Raw genomic sequence first — 18,831 nt, 5'->3', positions numbered from 1 at the left:
TTTGCAGAACACACAACCTATGCTTGTGAGAAACAAGTTTGTTTATTTAATTCCATTGACAAGTTGTCAATTTAGTCAGTGTCTCTTGTTTGGAGTGCTCCTGTCAATGTTGAGTAAGGACATGCACCTGATTACGCATAGTAGTAAGCCTATAGGCTACTTGGCATGCATGTAAATGTAGGCATATGAATGTGCCCATCTGGGGATCTGATAGTATTTATGATTGGCTTAACGCACCACCACTAATGAGCTGTGTGTCACACCCTGACAATAGTTTGATTTGTATGTTTCTATGTTTTGTTTGGTCAGGGTGTGATCTGAGTGGGCATTCTATGTTGTGTGTCTAGTTTGTCTGTTTCTGTGTTTGGCCTGATATGGTTCTCAATCAGAGGCAGGTGTTAGTCATTGTCTCTGATTGGGAACCATATTTAGGTTGCCTGTTTGGTGTTGGGGTTTGTGGGTGATTGTTCCTGTCTCTGTGTTTGCACCAGATAGGGCTGGTTTGGTTTTTCCACATTTCTTGGTTTAGTTAGTCTATTCATGTATAGTTTCTTTATTAAAGAACCATGAATAATCACCACGCTGCGTTTTGGTCCGCCTCTCCTTCGACACAAGAAAACCGTAACACTGTGGAGCTTCTCAAAGTAATTTTTTCTTAACCTAAAACAGCAAGCAAACAAAGTCTGTTTTTAGATCCATTGACAATGACAATAGTTTGTCAATGTATTTTACTAATATTTCCATCTCTCTCCCTTTCGATAACCACTCAGCATGAAAGAGAAAAATGTCATGCTCTGATCCAGTGGAAACGTCATAAAATTGGCCTACCTGATGAGCTCTTATCCCTTGCACAAATAGCCTACAGCCGTGTCTGTCCCGAGCTCACAGGCACAGGAATCTCTGCGGACTCAAGTTGATACAAATGTTTCAAGTTTGTCGCAGATAGGCTATGCGGTAGCCAATGTGATTTATAGGATATATTCTACCTGCAGGATGCAATGTTTTTTTTGTTGTCTTTATGTAGGCTATTTTGACATAGTTGACAATGGCAATAGAAGTTCGTTTTTGGGTTTGTATAATTTTTATTTGGATAGAAATGTAAATAACCACATGACAATGATTGAGATACGAAGACGTTATTATAAATTATATGAAACTGTTCCACGAAAATGTGCATATGAAAACCATAACTGGCACGCAGATCGGTAGAAATTGTATGATAAATGGTCATTCCACATGAGAAAGGTTGCCGACTCCTTGTAGCCTATTACTGGCAACTTCAGGAGAGTAACAGCAGAATCTGCAAAGCCAGCAGGAGCGAAAGGAGGATGGTCAGGTTAAGGCTTTTTTATACTGGTTATCTTGATCTCTGGCTCCCTCTGGAGTCATGCGTTTCTTATTTCATCAAACAGTGTGCTTAAAGCATCAGACAAGCTCAATACATATAGTTTATTTTATAAAAATAAAATAAAAAACACGTTAAAATGTTTTTTTCTCTCCCTAGGTCAACCAATATTCTTTTTTTTGTCAGGGACAGACCTTGTTTACTGTGGTAGCCTACTTGTTCACTACTATACATCACACGTTCTCCTGGGATATTTAGGTTAGACAAAACTCAGTGAAGTGACAAACAACAATCCTGAGGGATTCATTTTTTGGTGGAGGACTGTCCCAGAGGATAAAACAGTAGTTGGTTATCCCTGTTTGCAGCTCTGGTCCTACTCCTGGAGTGAATGTGCTGTCTGTGCAGACGGGTCTGACCCAGTAGTCTGTAGTATTAGGACTTCCTCCCCAAACCTTTCCTCATTGTGCCCGACATTTCAACCTCCGATATACTAACAGTCTGCCAGAAACCTATTCAGACTATTCAGTCATCACTGTTGTACTGAGCTGAGCAGATTTTGATGTCATGTGCTAGACTAGAGAACAGCACTGCACCTACATGTCAGGATAAACAATCTTGGGGAGGGGGAGAATTCCTGTGAGGGGTTGAGTTCTACTTCTGAGGGGGCAGGTCAGGGGTCATGCTTGTGGCCTCTCCGGCAGCTTGCCCGTGTCAACTCACAACCCCAAAAATAAATAATAATTTTTAAAAAAATATTATTTTTTAGAGATACCAGTCCTGAGAGTTTGTCATTGAAGAGCAGTATAGAGGTACAACCCTGGTGATAGGCTATATTATGACGCAATGTTATTTTTTTAGACGTTGACAGCATGTGACCCTACACCCCCAAAGCCTTGACCGGGGAGCACGTGCCGTCAGCCCAGCAACAGTGCTGCTACTGTTACACTCCCAGTCACGTACCCCTCACATGTCACCCTTGGAAAAACAGCCTGCCACACACCCCTCTGAGCCCCTCACATGTCACCCTGGAAACAACAGCCAGTCGCACGGCCGGGAGTTTGTCCTGGCAACCTGAACGTACTAGGAAAAACAAAACCCTACTTATACTAGTTCGGGGATGTCAAACATACGGCCCGCAGGCCCAATCTGGCCCAAACTACTAAAATGACTCTGTCTTTCACAAATCATGCTAAGAGCAAGCTAAGAGGCTGGGGAATGCGTTAGGGCTGTGTCGACACCAGTAGCACAATTTTGGGGCAAAAATGAAAACATGAAGCGGACTAAACTCTTTGGTTCTTTGAAAACCTGCTGTATGCAAAATATTGTGTGCTATAGCTTGGAAAATAAATAAACGTGACTCTGGATGACAACATAAGGATGTTTGTTTAGAACATTAGGGCTGTTTTCCTAAAGAAGTTAAATCCACTTTCTGTTTTGTTTCCTTGCCATGATACTAACAAGTATCACAATAATGGTATCGTCCCAGCCCAAGCATGTGTTGGGGTGGCCTAGTGGTTCGAGTGTTGGACTAGTAACAGAAAGGTAGCAAGTTCAAATCCCAGAGCTGACAAGGTACAAATCTGTCGTTCTGCCCCTGAACAGGCAGTTAACCCACTGTTCCTATGCCGTAATTGAAAATAAGAATTTGTTCTTAACTGACTTGCCTAGTTAAATAAAGCTAAAATAAAAAAATAAATATGTCCCATCAGAATTCCCAGATGGAGATAAATGTGTAATCTTATGGTATGTTACAGTATGATGTACCTGAGACTGCTGCTTGATCAAGCCCAGTGGAACAGACATGATAACATTACTACAGGAATGCTAAGGTATGACTGCGTGGCGTTGTGGGGATCCCTCACTGCACAACTGTACATGGACTAGGTTCAAAAACAAGAACTCAAGTTGGATCACCCTTCGAGGAAGCAGTAGGATTAAAAGCAACAGAGGCAGTGCAGTCAGATAGACTGCCGACCTCTCTTTGAACTAGAGGTCGACCAATTATAATTTTTCAACACCGATTGTTGGAGGACCAAAAAGAGCCAATACTGATTAATCGGACGATGTATATATATTTGTAATAATGACAATTACAACAATACTGAATGAACACTTATTTTAATATAATACATATATAAAATCAATTTAGTTTCAAATAAATAATGAAACATGTTCAATTTGGTTTAAATAATGCAAAAACACAGTTTTGGAGAAGAAAGTAAAAGTGCAATATGTGCCATGTAAAAAAGCTAACGTTTAAGTTCCTTGCTCAGAGCATGAGAACATATGAAGGCTGGTGGTTCCTTTTAACATGAGTCTTAAACTTCTTAACTGGGAATATTGAAGGTTGTAGTTATTATAGGAATTATAGGACTATTTCTCTCTATACCACTTGTATTTCATATACCCTTGACTATTGGATGTTCTTATAGGCACCATAGTATTGCCAGCCTAATCTCGGGAGTTGATAGGCTTGAAGTCATAAACAGCACAATGCTCGAAGCACAGCAAAGAGCTGCTGGCAAACGCAATAAAGTGCTGTTTGAATGAATGCTTACGAGCCTGTTGCTGCCTACCACCGCTCAGTCAGACTGCTCTATCAAATCATAGACTTAATTATAATATAATAAACACACAGCAATATGAGCCTAAGGCTCCATTAATAAGGTCAAATCCGTAAACTATCATTTCAAAAACATAACGTTTATTCTTTCAGTGAGAAATGGAACCGTTCCGTATTTTATTTAACGGGTGACATCTTTAAGTCTAAATATTGATGTTACATTGCAGAATGTTCAATGTTATGTCATAATTATGTAAAATTCTGGCAAATTAATTAGTTTTGATAGGAAGAAATGGTCTTCACACAGTTCGCAACGAGCCGGGCGGCCCAAACTGCTGCATATACCCTGACTCTGCTTGCACAGAATGCAAGAGAAGTGACAAAATGTCAATAGTTAAAATAAATTTGTGATAGCAGGCAATATTGACTAAATATGCTTGTTTAAAATAATATACTTTTGTATCGATATTAAGAAAGGCATTGATGTTTATGGTTAGGTACATTGGTGCAACGACAGGGCTTTTTTTGCGAATGCTCTTGTTAAATCGTCACCCGTTTGGCGAAGTAGGCTGTGATTCGATGATAAATTAACAGGAACCGCATTGATTATAGGACAAGCTAGATAAACTAGTAATATCCTCAACCATGTGTCGTTAACTAGTGATTATGTTAAGATGTATTGTTTTTTATAAGGTTAATGCTAGCTAGCACCTTACTTTGGCTCCTTGCTGCACACTCGTAACAGGTGGTCAGCCTGCCACGCAGTCTCCTCGTGGAGTGCAATGTAATCGGCCATAATCGGTGTCCAAAAATGACGATTACAGATTGTTATGAAAACTTGAAATCGGCCCTAATTAAATCTGCCATGCCTGTCGACCTCTACTTTGAACCATGCTCTGCCCAGGAGTAGCTAGACATTGTCTGCCCCCACACAGAGCTGGCTATCATCAATGACTGATGATACTATTACTGCCCCTGCTGCATTATGCTATGCCCTGGGCCCATATTCATAAAGTATCTCAGTAGGAGTGCTGATCTAGGATCAGTTCCCCCACAGTTCATATAATCCTATTCATTATGATCCAATCTGATCCTAGATAAGCACTGCTTCTCTGAGATGCTTTTTGAATACTGGCCATGAGCTCCTCCCAGGGGCCCATCCACACAAGTAATCCTGTCCTGTCCAAAACGACCCCAGAGTGTTGATGAACAAATATATGCTCCATCTTTGGCAGGGAGGCAATATGTTTGGAGAACCACTCCAGACGGAGGAATTTCGACAACTAAATAGGCTACACTCACTCATTCAGAAGATAAACTGATATAAATCATATAGTCTTCTTTGAACACAGTGATTACATAATGTATATAAGGAAAGAAACAGCTGATCAACATGTAGTCTCTAGAAAAATGTAATTAATTTGTTAAAAGACACAACTGGACAGAATTGACAGAAGAGAGAAAAAAGTGACAGGATACCATACTGCAGGATTCAACTAGATTCAGCTGTGGGATGATTTGTTCTTGAGTGGATGGTCAGGGGCCCGGAACATAACTACAATTATAAACTGGGTGGTTCAAGCCCTGAATTCTGATGGGCTGAAAGCCACGGTATATCACACCGTATACCACAGGTATGACAAAACATTTTGTTTTACTGCTCTAATTACGATGGTAACCAGTTTATAATAGCAATAAGGCCCTTCATGGGTTTGTGATATATCACCAATATACCACGGCTAAGGGCTGTGTCCAGGCACACCACATTGCGCCTAAGAACTGCCCTTAGCTGTGGTATATTGGCCATATACCACATCTCCTCGGGGCATCATCAAAATTTGACCAAAACATAATTGCAACTTTGGGGGTTGAGTGGTGCAAATAAAAGTAGCAGTATCATATAATTTCAGTTATTCAAAGCAATATTACTTGTGTTTGTTATGCAGTCTGGCTCCATCAATAGATACAAGACATTCCCTCTCCTCATACGGCACATCGCCCTGAGGGTCACGCATTCTCATCCCCCACAACCACTTTTCCACTGTGGTGAATATTCTATTAGTCCTGGCGCAATAGGAGACAGTAAGCTAAGCATAGTAAAGGGATGCACACCATATGTGTGGCTGTTAACCTGTATACCACCTCAGTATGTGTAAGCATTGAAAATGGATCCACAGAACTGTGGATGTCTCTAAGCAGGTTTCCATCCAACCTTTTTATGTGAGTAAAGTACGTCAGATAAAATAATGTAACGACGGGCCTGATGGAAACAGCAAATTTGCAAACTTTCCAAACGTCTACAAAATAAATACGCTAGACAAGGTGGGATATTTTTTGTGTCAGTAAAATCTATTAGACAGTGGTGGGTGATAGGAATCAAATTAAGCTGGTAATGTTTCAGTATATCTATTCTGTGGTGCCTCTAGTCATGGCCCCAAATGTTTTCATGCAGCGCCCTCCTTTGGAGAAGGGGAGAAGTGCTATTGAACTAGGGTGGATTATCAAAGGCTCATCCAGGCTCTGAAGTGTGCACTCCCTTAGTCTGCGCTTACTTACACCAATCCAATGTTATTCAATCCATGAGTGGAGTGCGCAAGTATACACTTTGGGTAGGGATTCGGAACACAGCCCATGTATCTCTTTCCCTACTACTGATGAGGTCGTGTTTCATGATGTTATTAGAAAATTGCTTTCAATTTGCTAACAACATCATTCACGGAAAACCTTCAAAAACATCCCTCCAGAGACTAGGCTATCACAGGAGGTTGGTGGCACCTTAATTGGGGAGGACAGGCTTGTGATAATGGCTGGGGTGGAATAAGTGGAACGGTATCAAATACATGAAACACATGGGTTGATGCCATTCCATTTGCTCCATTCCAGCCATTATTATGAGCCGTCCTCCCCTCAGCAGCTTCCACTGTAGGCGATATAAAACAAAGTGACTAAAAACATCTCTTTCCGTATTTTTCCATCAATGACAAAACACAAGGTTTCAATTAATTAAAAAGCTGTAACACAGCCTACAGTAGTATCTTTGAACAGCCGCAGTCTTCAGCACAGTGGTAACTACACAGGACATCAGCTTGCTTCATTACACATGCAGAGAACAGAGGAGAAACCGCCTGTGTGTTGAGAGCGGCAGAAGCCATTGTGTACATTTGACAGATCCCAATGAATTATAGGATGACGTTGAAGACACTGTCTGTTTTATCTCTGGACCACAGTGGCCTGGACATGAATACATTTAGAGACAGGCGAGAAAATTGGCACCACCGTACAAGCATGTATGTGCCAGCATAACAAAAACAGATTCATTATCTATGCAAGAACATGCATTTTGTGAATGTAAATAATGAGTTGATTTGTGATGTGAATCATAACGGCATTGTCATTGCTAATGTTCTCTGCATCTGCCTTTTAACATGATAAACCTACAAAAAGACCTTTATCAGCTCAGTTTGATTTGAATGGCTTCAATAGGCTTCATTCATCTGAGACAAGATGACAAGAATTAACACACACACACACACACTCCTCAGTGTGAGCAAAACAGGATTATAAACTCAGCAAAAAAAAAAAAAGTCCCTTTTTTAGGACCCTGTCTGTCAAAGATAATTCATAAAAATCCAAATAACTTCACAGATCTTCATTGTAAAGGGTTTAAACACTGTTACCCATGCTTGTTCAATGAACCATGAACAATTAATGAACATGCACCTGTTGAACGGTCGTTAAGACACTAACAGCTTACAGACGGTAGACAATTAAGGTCACAGTTATGAAAACTTAGGACACTAAAGAGGCCTTTCTACTGACTCTGAAAAACACCAAAAGAAAGATGCCCAGGGTTCCTGCCTATCTGCGTAAACGTGCCTTAGGCATGCTGCAAGGAGGCATGGGGACTGCAGATGTGGCCAGGGCAATAAATGACAAGGTCCGTACTGTGAGATGCCTAAGACAGAGCTACGGGGAGACCGGACGGACAGCTGATCATCCTCGCAGTGGCAGACCAGGTGTAACAACACCTGCACAGGATCGGTACATACGCACATCACACCTGCGGGACAGGTACAGGATAGCAACAACAACTGCCCGAATTACACCAGGAACACACAATCCCTCCATCAGTGCTCAGACTGTCCGCAATAGGCTGAGAGAGGCTGGGCTGAGGGCTTGTAGGCCTGTTGTAAGGCAGGTCCTCACCTGCAACAACGTCGCCTATGGACACAAACCCACTGTTGCTGGACCAGACAGGACTGGCAAAAAGTGCTCTTCACTGACGAGTCGCGGTTTTGTCTCACCAGAGGTGATGGTCGGATTCGTGTTTTTATCGTCGAAGAAATGAGCGTTACACCGAGGCCTGTACTCTGGAGCGGGATCGATTTGGAGGTGGAGGGTCCGTCATGTCACAGCATCATTGGACTGAGCTTGTTGTCATTGCAGGCAATCTCAACGCTGTGCGTTACAGGGAAGACAACCTCCTCCCTCGTGTGGTACCCTTCCTGCAGGCTCATCCTGACATGACCCTCCAGCATGACAATACCTCCAGCCATACTGCTCGCTCTGTGCGTGATTTCCTGCAAGACAGGAATGTTAGTGTTCTGCCAAGGCCAGCGAAGAGCCCGGATCTCAATCCCATTGAGCACGTCTGGGACCTGTTGGATCGGAGGGTGAGGGCTAAGGCCATTCCCCCCAGAAATATCCGGGAACTTGCAGGTGCCTTGGTGGAAGAGTGGGGTATCTCACAGCAAGAACTGGCAAATCTGCTGCAGTCCATGAGGAGGAGATGCACTGCAGTGCTTAATGCGGCTGGTGGCCACACCAGATACTGACTGTTACTTTTGATTTCGACCCCGCCTTTGTTCACAAACACATTACTCCATTTCTGTTAGTCAAATGTCTGTGGAACTTGTTCAGTTTGTCTCAGTTGTTGAATCTTATGTTCATACAAATATTTACACTTGTTAAGTTTGCTGAAAATAAACGCAGTTGACAGTGAGAGGGCGTTTCTTTTTTTTCTGAGTTTACAAACCAAGGAATGTAGTCTAATTAAAAAATGACATTTAAAAAGTAGCTTATTATTGAAGTAAGAAATAGGATGACTGATTAATTCTTCACTCAACATTTATCCTAATGAATGTGAGGCTTCAAACTACTGCTAAGAGTATCATGACAGAAAAGGGTTCTAAAGAAATAATCTAAAAAGAGAAACCCCTCTTGCTCCAATCTAACAAAGTCATTCAACGACCCGCAGAAATTATACATTTAATAAAAAAGAAACATACTTAGAACACACATGTAATACATTTCAGTGGTAACTGAAATATGTCAGCTATGCAGTCAGACATTACATACAGCAATCCTTTCATTATTCGTCCAAAAATCCCACCAGCCAGCAAGCAGAGATCTCTGTGCAATATTCATGTACACTGACAGCTTAGTCCCTTGAGCCTGCAACCTCAGGGCACAGTGTGGATTGGGGATTAAGCTAAGCATAGTAAAGGGATGGACACCATTTGTGTGGCTGTTAACCTGTATACCACCTCAGTATGTGTAAGCATTGAAAATGGATCCACAGAACTGTGGATGTCTCTAAGCAGGTTTCCATCCAACCTTTTTATGCGAGTAAAGTACATGTCGGATAAAAGAATGTAACGACGGGCCTGATGGAAACAGCAAATTGGTCGGTAAACTTTCCAAACGTCTACAAAATAAATAAGCTAGACAAGGTGGGATCTTTTTGTGTCGGTAAAATGTATTATGCAAGAAAGTGCAGTGGAAACGGCTTTATGCATAAATATTGCTATAATAACCATCATATCAAAGTAAACTTGGAGTCACGCGATGACATGTTGTGTGGTCCTCCCACTAGACTCATTGGGAAAGCATGCAGTTAATTAGGCTACAGATGAATGATGATGAACTTCACAGGGTGGTTAAAGTGCACGGTGATGAGCTTGATGCTCCTTTCCAATAAATATTGAGGGTCTTATTCTGGTGACATGATGATCAATGCATGGCTGCTGTTTGACAAATAAAAAATAATCTCGCTCATTTTGTCCATAATAATCTCATCATGTAGGTAGCCGACTCGCACTTTATCTGTTGGCTAGAGGGCACATTTCAAAACCAGAGGGAGCACATTCACTATATAAACACACATTTCTTCCTGACAAAACCATCAGTAGAGTTGAAAATGCGATGGAACCCATTTAACGTAACTTAAATTTAAGTAGATGGGAATTTGACCGCAAAAGTTCACTACGTCAGCACGCACAGCCTTTTATCCGTAACAAGTCAATTTAATGGAAAGTGGTGGGAAAATGCACAATTGTTTTTTATGCAGATTTTAGAATATTCACATGAAAACCTGTCGCCAATTGGATGGAAACCTAGCTAATATGCTAGATTTAGAGATTAAGTCAATAATCTCAGTGGGTCACGGTATTGTGATTACCAGACGAGTGACGTGGCCGACTGATCCCGATTCAGGGCTTTCACACAACAGGATGCCAACATACAAAGCCCTGCCAGCGGTATTCTAAAGGTTTTATGAACACCTCTGCACAGGACGTCTATTGAGTCATGCAAGGGCAGAGATTATTGTGTGGAATGGGGATTAAGCTAAACATAGTAAAGGGATGGACACAATTTGTGCAGCTGGTAACCTGTATATCACCTCAGTATGTGTAAGCATTGAAAATGGATCCACAGGATTTTGGATGTATCTAAGCAGATTTCCATCCAACCTTTTTATTTGAGTAAAGAACATGTCGGTATAAAAAATAAAAGTCACGACAGGCCTGATGGAAGTGGCAAATGTCAGTCAACTTTCCATTTGTCGACAAAATTAAATACGCTAGACAAGGTGGGATCTTTTTGTGTCAGTAAAATGAATTACCCAAGAAATGGTGGTGGAAACGCATTTATGCACAAATATTGATATAATAATCATCCTATTGCACACACAATAACCATCATATCGCACACACAATAACCATCATATCGCACACACAATAACCATCCTATTGCACACACAATAACCATCATATCACACACACAATAACCATCATATCGCACATGCACAGCCTTTCATCTGCAACAACTCCATTTAATGAAAATCGGTCGCCAATTGGATGGAAACCTAGCTAATATGCTAGATTTAGAGATTAAGTCAGTAATCTCAGTGGGTCACGGTATTGTGGTTACCAGACGAGCGACGTGGCCAACTGATCCCGATTCAGGGCTTTCACACAACAGGAGGCCAACATACAAAGCACTGCCAGCGGTATTCTAAAAGGTGTTCTGTACAGTGCTTCACTTGCATTATATCATGCAGGTTTTATGAACACCTCTGCACAGGACATCTACTGAGTCATGCAAGGGCAGAGATCACTGTTATTATGAAGATTCTCTGTGAAACAAAGACTTCATGTCATGAGAGAGGAGAGCATGTATCTTGAACATCCTTTTAGGCCCTGTGACAATCACTAAGAGCAGGTCAGAACTTGCCCAAGAAAAAACACTTTAATTTCCTGTTTCCAGCATAATCTGATGATGAACACAATCCATGGGGCGGCAGGGTAGCCTAGTGGTTAGAGCGTTGGACTAGTAACCGGAACCCCCGAGCTGACAAGGTACAAATCTGTCGTTCTGCCCCTGAACAGGCAGTTAACCCACTGTTCCTAGGCCGTCATTGTAAATAAGAATTTGTTCTTAACTGACTTGCCTAGTTAAATAAAGGTAAAAAAAAAAATGTTTCCAATCCATGGGACAGGCTATGTTCATGCAGTCTCCAATCAATACAGTTGTAAAATAGATTTAACTCTCTCTTATAGCAACATTGAGACAGACAGTGATTTTCCGGATTGGAAACACTGAATAACTTCGAGACAATTTTCTCTGAATTAGCCCTACTGTCTCCAAGTAGAATTACATTGTGCTGAGTATGTTGATGGTTTTGTTGTTGCTACAAAGTGCCTCATTCTAATTAGGCTGCAGACTTCATCAAAACAGAGGAGAAACAATAACAATCATGTCTATGCATTTTCTTTACATCAATCAATGTTTTTATTAAACATTTATTTTTTAAACTGAACAAAATGTTTGATTGCCTAAGAGTATTTAATCATTTCCCCCTCAATCCCTCCCCCCTTAACAATGTCAGTTGCCAAAACAACTCATAGTAAAAACATAATTTCAATCAAGGTAACTTGGTTTACTTTCCCCAAGTGATTTAAAACACATCCAGTCAATGTGTTTGTGTCTGAAAAAGAACAGGGTCCAGAAAACACACTGGTTGCTGTTTTGTCAGCGTTCAAATCCAGTTCCCACAACAGTCTGAGCGACCAGATCTTTAAAAAAACATCTGGAGAAGTTTGGGCTGACCCAATTCCACCCCAGACACTCCTGTCAGAGACAACTTTGGCTAAAAACTCTATAAAAAGTCATGCCTTCATATAAGCCTATATACACAAAAGTATGTGGACAACCACTCCAATTAGTGGATTCTGCTATTTCAGCCTCATCCGTTGCTGACAGGTGTATAAAATCGAGCACACAGTCATGGAATTTCCATAGACAAAGAATGGCAGTCGAATAGCCTTACTGAAGAGCTCAGTGACTTTCAATATGGCACTGTCATAGGATGTCAGGTCGTCACATTTCTGCGCTGCTAGTAGAGGTCGACCGATTACGATTTTTCAACGCCGATACCGATTATTGGAGGACCAAAAAAAGCCGATACCGATTAAAATCAGCCAATTTTTATGTATTTATATATATTTGTAATAAATGACAATTACAACAATACTGAATGAACACTTATTTTAACTTAATATAATACATAAATAAAAATTAATTTAGTATCAAATAAACAATGTTCAATTCGGTTTAAATAATGCAAAAACATAGGGTTGGAGAAGAAAGTAAAAGTGCAATTTGTGCCATGTAAAAAAAGCTAACGTTTAAGTTCCTTGCTCAGAACATGAGAACATATGAAAGCTCATGGTTCCTTTCAACATGAGTCTTCAATATTCCCAGTTAAGAAGTTTTAGGATGTAGTTATTATAGGAATTATAGGACTATTTCTCTATACCATTTGTATTTCATATACCTTTGACTATTGGATGTTCTTATAGGCACTATAGTATTGCCAGCCTAATCTCAGGAGTTGATAGGCCTGAAGTCATAAACAGCGCTGTGCTTCAAGCATTGTGAAGAGCTGCTGGCAAATGCAGTAGTGCTGTTTGAATGAATGCTTACGAGCCTGCTGCTGCCTACCACCGCTCAGTCAGACTGCTCTATCAAATATCAAATCATAGACTTAATTATAATATAATAAACGTACAGAAATACGAGTCTTAGGTCATTAATATGGTCAAATCCGGAAACTATCATTTCGAAAACAAAACGTTTATTCTTTCAGTGAAATACGGAACTGTTCCGTATTTTATTGAACAGGTGGCATCCATAAGTCTAAATATTGCTGTTATGTTGCACAACCTTCAACATTATGTCATAATTATGTAAAATTAATTACGGTCGTTGTTAGGAAGAAATGGTCTTCACACAGTTCACAACGAACCAGGCGGCCCAAACTGCTGCATATACCCTGACTCTGCTTGCAAAGAACGCAAGTGAAGTGACACAATTTCCCTAGTTAAAAGTAATTCATGTTAGCAGGCAATATTAACCAAATATGCTTGTGTATTGATTTTAAGAAAGGCATTGATGTTTATGGTTAAGTACATTGGTGCAACGACAGGGCTTTTTTCACGAATGCTCTTGTTAAATCATCACCCGCAGTAGGCTGTGATTTGATGATAAATTAACAGGCACCGCATTGATTATATGCAATGCAGGACAAGCTAGTTAAACTAGTAATATCCTCAACCATGTGTAGTTAACTTGTGATTATGTTAAGAGTCATTGTTTTTCATAAGTTTAATGCTAGCTAGCAACTTACCTTGGCTCCTTGCTGCACTCCCGTAACAGGTGGTCAGCCTTCCACGCAGTTTCCTCGTGGAATGAAATGTAATCGGCGTCCAAAAATGCCATTTACCAATTGTTATGAAAACTTGAAAATCGGCCCTAATTAAATCGGCCATGCCAATTAATCGGTCGACCTCTACCTGCTAGAGCTGCCCCGGTCAACATTAAGTGCTGTTATTGTGAAGTGGAAACATCTAGGAGCAACAACACCTCAGCTGCAAAGTGGTAGGCCACACAAGCTCACAGAATGGGATCGTGAGTTCTGAAGCGAGTAAAAATCCTCTGTTCTCGGTTGCAACACTCACTACTGAGTTCCAAACTGCCTCTGGAAGCAACTTTAACCCAAAAACTGTTTCTCGGGAGCTTCATGAAATGGGTTTCCATGGTCGAGCAGCCACACACAAGCCCAAGATCACCATGCGCAATGCCAAGTGTCAGCTGCAGCGTAAAGCTCGCCACCGTTGGACTCTGAAGCAGTGGAAAAGCGTTCTTTGGGAGTGATGAATCACGCTTCACCATCTGGCAGTCTGACAGAGGCCAGGAGAACGCTACCTGCCCTAATGCATACTGCCAACTGTAAACTTTGGTGGAGCAGGAATAATGATCTGGGGCTGTTTTTCAAGGGAAATCTTAACGCTACAGCATACAATGACATTCTAGACGATTCTGTGCTTCCAACTTTGTGGCAACAGTTTGGGAAGGCTCTTTCCGGTTTCAGCATTGGCCGTCTTTCGTTCCAGTTCTCTGCTGCCTGTGACTGGAACGAATTGCAAAAATTGATGAAGTTGGAGACTTATCTCCCTCACCAACTTCAAACATCTGCTATCTGAGCAGCTAACCGATCGCTGCAGCTGTACATAGTCTATCGGTAAATAGCCCACCCAATTTTACCTACCTCATCCCCATACTGTTTTTATTTATTTACTTTTCTGCTCTTTTGCACACCAATATCTCTACCTGTACATGACCATCTGATTATTTATCACTCCAGTGTTAATCTGCAAAATTGTAATTATTCGCCTACCTCCTCATGCCTTTTGCACACCATGTATATAGACTCTCTTTTTTTTCTACTGTGTTATTGACTTGTTAATTGTTTACTCCATGTGTAACTCTGTGTTGTTGTCTGTTCACACTGCTATGCTTTATCTTGGCCAGGTCGCAGTTGCAAATGAGAACTTGTTCTCAACTAGCCTACCTGGTTAAATAAAGTTGAAATAAAAAATTTAAAATGACAAAGCGAGGTCCATACAGAAATTATTTGCCGAGATCATTGTGGAAGAACTTGACTGGCCTGCACAGAGCCCTGATCCCATCAAACACCTTTGGGATGGATTGGAACGCCGACTACGAGCCAGGCGTAATTGCCCAACATCAGTTCCCAACCTCACTAATGCTCGGGCTGAATGGAAGCAAGACCCCACAGCAATGTTCCAAAATCTAGTGGAATGCCTTCCCAGAAGAGTGGAGGCTATTATAGCAGCAAAAGGGGGGACCAACTCCATATTAATGCCCGTGATTTTGGAATGAGATAGAGAATGACTTTTGGTCATGGAGTGTATATGTGCAATTATACGTCTAGGTCTACTGTCTATACATAAGTGCTGCAAAAATACATGTTTATTTTTTGCATGCCTACAGCATTGCATAGATCATTGAGAGACAATTGCTGTCATTGTTCAAACCCGGGACTGCAAAGCGAGGCTCCAGTGATCAGAGTCCAGGGTTTCTCTTTGCCTTAATTCATTTCATTTCTTAGACTAGTGCAACCCACATTCTGCAGCTTTGTAATCTAACAAATATGCATCGCTGAAAGAATGTTCCAACAACCTCCAGCCCCTGAAAAATCTCTGCCATGCTGCAAGCAGTTTAGAGGACACATGAAACCTTGACAGGGGCAGGTTTCAGTTAGTTGTTTTCCCCCCTTCATAAATGCAATTCATGCCTCTGGAGAGGGTGGTAATACAGCTGTGATAGGATCTAACCCTTTTGGAATCCTAGCCCTCTTAGGCATGTCACATACGCTCAGTCTCCCACCCCTCAGTCTGGTCTACTCCTTCATATGTGACAGGTTAAAGGACATATTCATAGCCTGTTATACATTGAAAAGTATTAGTAAGTTCATAGTATGTGAGGATCTTAAAACATCTAAGGTTAAAATATGCATTCAGTATTAGTTGATAGAGATTGATAACATTCATATAATTGTGTTAAAGTTCAAATCTGTCAAAGGGTACGAATTGTGAGAGTAATGTGTAAACGTTATATTGATTACTTTATTTTGTGGTGCCTAAAAGTGTTAATCTGTGATCTACGAAATGCTTTTAATCTATGAGCCGGAGATCGATTGCTCTGGTCTCCACCCATATTCCTGGGGAAATTCGCGGTCTTTTTCTCATTGAACTAAATGTTGACTTGAGAATACAACACCGTATCACTCTCGTGATTATTTCTCCCCTGTTTTCAGGTACTTTATTGATGATAAAAATAGTAATTTAAATGTTATAACTAGCGAACATGTCAAGAGTGTTTAAGGTGTGTTTTAGTAACGTCTTGAGGAAGTTCGAGTTAAGTTTGAAGAGAGTAATATTAGCCCTGCTCGGTTGAAGTGAAGGATAGCATCGTACTGAGAGTAGCTGCCATTTTATGTCGATTGTGAATGAACGTGCGTGTTGTTAATAAGATATTTTGCTGTGTTATTTGTATAATGGGTTTTCTGTTATGTAATGTGTTACTTTTGTGAAATGATTGAACTAAATGTTGACTTGAGAATACAACACCGTATCACTCTCGTGATTATTTCTCCCCAAATCCCAAGATGGCGGTGCAAATTTCCAAGAAGAGAAAGTTTGTCGCTGATGGTATCTTCAAAGCTGAACTGAACGAGTTCCTCACAAGAGAGCTGGCTGAGGATGGCTACTCAGGTGTGGAGGTTCGTGTCACCCCAACTAGAACTGAAATCATCATCTTGGCTACCAGGACACAAAACGTGCTTGGTGAGAAGGGGCGTCGTATACGTGAGCTGACTGCAGTGGTCCAGAAGAGGTTTGGCTTCCCCGAGGGCAGTGTGGAGCTGTATGCTGAGAAGGTTGCCACTCGTGGTCTTTGCGCCATTGCCCAGGCAGAGTCTCTGCGCTACAAGCTTCTCGGGGGTCTCGCTGTCCGCAGGGCCTGCTATGGTGTCCTACGGTTCATCATGGAGAGCGGGTCCAAGGGTTGCGAGGTGGTGGTGTCTGGAATGCTCAGGGGCCAGAGGGCCAAGTCCATGAAGTTCGTGGATGGCCTCATGATCCACAGTGGAGACCCCGTTAACTACTACGTCGACACCGCTGTCCGCCACGTGCTCCTCCGCCAAGGTGTGCTGGGGATTAAGGTGAAAATCATGCTGCCCTGGGATCCCAGCGGTAAGATTGGCCCCAAGAAACCTCTCCCTGACCACGTGAGCATCGTGGAGCCCAAGGACGAGCAGGTCCCCTCAACGCCCATCTCTGAGCAGAAGGGAGCCAAGCCGGGAGGCCGCTGTCGTCGCACCTGCCACACCCGTCCCAACAGCATAACCATGAGGGATGGAAGAAGCATACGCCATTGCAAATGAAAATGCTCAGAAAGCCGCTGAAAGAAGTAAGAAGTACTATGACACTAAAGTTAGGAGTTCAGTGCTACAGCCTGGCGAGCGAGTTCTGATTAAAAACCTGACACCAAGAGGAGGACCAGGAAAACTCCGTAACTATTGGGAAGATACAATTCACACAGTGGTGAGACAAATGGGTTCAGACCTGCCGATTTATGAATTGAGACCAGAAAAGGGTAGGGGACGCTCCAGGGTCCTGCACAGAAATCTGCTCATGTCCTGTGACCACTTACCTTTGAGACACAACCAGAAATGACCAAAGTGGACAAAAGTCAGAAAACGAGGAGACACCAGCCTGCATCACAGACTCTAGATTCTGATGAAGACAGTGGGGATGAATATGACCTTCATCATGATCCGCTACAGGTTCCCACATCTCCTACAGTACCTGAGGAGAGGAATGCTGAACCAGCGAGGAGTGGGAACACAGGCCCCCAACAGTGAAACGGACAGTTGCAGTGCCAGTCCCTGATACGCTACCAGCACAGCCTCTTGTTGAAAAGCGGCTGGAGGAGACAACAACAGTTAAAGACCTGCCTGCTGAGGAGAGTAACTTGCCTGCTGAAAATTTGCCTGATGATCGTCCACCAAGTGCCTTTCCTTCATATACTGATGCTTCTGAACCTGAGGAACCAGCCTACCAGCTGCCACAAAGAGAGAGACACCCTCCAAGACGTATCACCTATGATCAGCTTGGTATCCCTTCCTGCTACAGTATACAGCCACAGTTGTTCCCTGTCTACTCTGCACCAGGACTGGTTCCATGGCTGCCATCACTACAGCAATGTTACTTTCAACCACCTTACATGTATGGGCTTCAGCAAACATAAGGCTACAGAGTTGACATGTTTGACCATGGACTACTGTCAGATTTCACAGACTGTCAAAAGAGACAATTTACAGACTATGCATATAGATCATTAAAATTGATGGACTGTTGATCAATAGTATGAGAAAATACTGCTTATGTTATATAGCTGGTCAACAGATATGGACTGTGAATATAACTTGTTAGTTATATTTGAACTGTGACCCGTGACTTCTGCTCAAGTACTACCTTACAGAAGAGGATTTTCTAGGTCCAGTGCATACGAACTGTTGAAGAAGACAATGTTGGTAATGTTGGGACAACATTTATTTTGTCGGGAGAGTGTGACAGGTTAAAGGACATATTCATAGCCTGTTATACATTGAAAAGTATTAGTAAGTTCATAGTATGTGAGGATCTTAAAACATCTAAGGTTAAAATATGCATTCAGTATTAGTTGATAGAGATTGATAACATTCATATAATTG

The 18,831-nt window shown here is 41.7% G+C and overlaps 1 protein-coding gene and 1 pseudogene across 1 annotated transcript in view; one reads left to right on the top strand and one right to left on the bottom strand.

Moving 5' to 3' along the window:
• LOC115111316 (disabled homolog 2-interacting protein-like) overlaps window positions 1–18,831 on the bottom strand; it is a 135,396-nt gene that overhangs the window by 89,216 nt on the left and 27,349 nt on the right.
• On the top strand, window positions 16,715–17,476 carry LOC135565276 (small ribosomal subunit protein uS3-like; annotated as a pseudogene).

Source organism: Oncorhynchus nerka, linkage group LG27 (genome assembly GCF_034236695.1).
Source record: "Oncorhynchus nerka isolate Pitt River linkage group LG27, Oner_Uvic_2.0, whole genome shotgun sequence".
Lineage (NCBI taxonomy): Eukaryota > Metazoa > Chordata > Actinopteri > Salmoniformes > Salmonidae > Oncorhynchus > Oncorhynchus nerka.
This window is presented reverse-complemented; position numbering and strand designations above follow the sequence as displayed.